The 1,887-nt window shown below is 41.9% G+C and overlaps 1 pseudogene; it reads left to right on the plus strand.

Moving 5' to 3' along the window:
* Nucleotides 1–1,047: 1,047 nt before the first annotated feature.
* On the plus strand, nt 1,048–1,269 carry LOC110595582 (annotated as a pseudogene).
* The last annotated feature ends 618 nt before the right edge of the window (nt 1,270–1,887 follow it).

A 1,887-nucleotide genomic window follows, 5' to 3' on the forward strand; every position in this document is an offset into this window, starting at 1 on the left:
TAGCCAAAAAGAGAATACTCAAGTAAGTACAACCAGAAGTGATAAAGGTAACACTGCAATTGATACCACGGAAATACAAAAGATCATCAGAGACAACTATGAACACCTCTATGGCAATACTTAGAAAACCTAGAGGAAATGGATAAATTCCTGGAAATATACAACCTCTTATGGCTGAACTAGGAAGAAACAGAAATCTTAGACCAATAACAAGCAATGAGTGAAATTGAATCAGTAATAAAAAGTCTTCCTCCTCAAAAAAGAAAAAAGCCCAAGACTAGATGAATTCACAGCGAATTTTACCACATATACAAAGAAAAGCTGTTGCCAATCTTACTGAAACTATTCCAAAAAAAAAAAAAGAAGGAACTCCCAACTTACTCTACGAAATCAGTAACACCTTGATACCAAAATCAGCAAGAACACAGTAAAAAAAGAAAAATACACACCAATATCCCTGGTGAATACAAATGCAAAAGTCCTCAACAAAAAATACTAACAAACCTAATTCAAAAGCACATAAAAAAGATAACCTGCCACCATAAAGTGATTTTATTCCAAGGATGCAAGGATGGTACAACATCTGCCAAAAAAAAAATGCAATGTAGCCGGGCTCGGTGGCTCAGCCTGTAATCCCACACCTTTGGGAGGCTGAGGTGAGTGGATTGCCTGAGTCCGCGGGTTCGAGACCCGCCTGGTTAACTTGGTGAGACCTCATCTCTACAATAAATAAAAAAATTAGCCGGGTGTGGTAGCGCACACCTGTAGTTCCAGCTACTTGGAAGGCTGAAGCAAAAGGATCGCCGGAGCCCAGCGGGTCGAGGCTGCGGTGGTCGGGAGCGGTCACTGTACTCCAGTCTGGGCGACAGAGTGAGACTCTAACTCAAATTTTTAAAAAATGCAATTCACCACACATTTAAAAACACAAACCATACGATTATCTCAATAGATGCAGAAATGGCATTTGATGAAATACAGCATTCTTTCAGGATTAAATTAAAAAAAAAAAACTCTCGAGATGCACGACCTCAGCCCGGAGGTATTACAATGGCTTCCAGCGGGGTCGCCGGCTCGGCAAATGAACCTCCGGAGATTCCGGACAATGTGGGAGTCTTCTGGGCATCTACCGCTTTGCAACCGATAGGAATGATTTCCGGAGGAATTTGATCCTTAATTTGGGACTCTTTGCTGCAGGAGTTTGGCTGGCTAGAAGCTTGAGTGACACTGACCTCATGGCACCTCAGCCCGGGGTGTAGTCAACCAAGGAGTAAAATGGAATCCTGTGCAGTACCCGAACCACCTAAAAACAGAGCCTATGATCTGTGACCACCACAAGATATGCCCTGATGGCAGCTGAAATTTGGTTCAAACGGGCACCTTCCTTTTCCTGTCTGGTTTCCTTTTGTTCCTTGAGTCCACTCAGAACTCCATTCTCTGATCAGCAGTCAGGTTTAAGCCAAAACATTGCCTCTGTTTGTAAAATTCTGTACATAGTTCCTAAGTTTCTGCAAAGGGTGATCTTTACTCTTCTCCTGAGTAATAACAATGGTGTCTTAACAAATATCTGAAATAAAGACTGCACACACACGCGCGCGCGCGCACACACACACACACACACACAAATTCTCAATAAACTAAGCATTAAAGGAACATATCCTTAAAATAACAGACATATAAGACAAATCCACAGTCAGCATTGCACCCAATGCGGAAAAGATGAAAACATTTCCCCCTAAAAACTGGAACAAAACAAGGATATTCACTCTCACCACTCCTATTCACTATAGTACCGAAAGTTCTAGCCAGAGCAATCAGGCAAGAGAAAGAAAAGACATCCAAATGGGCAAGGTAGAAGTCAAACTGCCTATGTTCACTGATAACATGATT

This window comes from Carlito syrichta, unplaced genomic scaffold, assembly GCF_000164805.1.
Source record: "Carlito syrichta isolate Samal-C Ts95f unplaced genomic scaffold, Tarsius_syrichta-2.0.1 Scaffold303015, whole genome shotgun sequence".
NCBI lineage: Eukaryota > Metazoa > Chordata > Mammalia > Primates > Tarsiidae > Carlito > Carlito syrichta.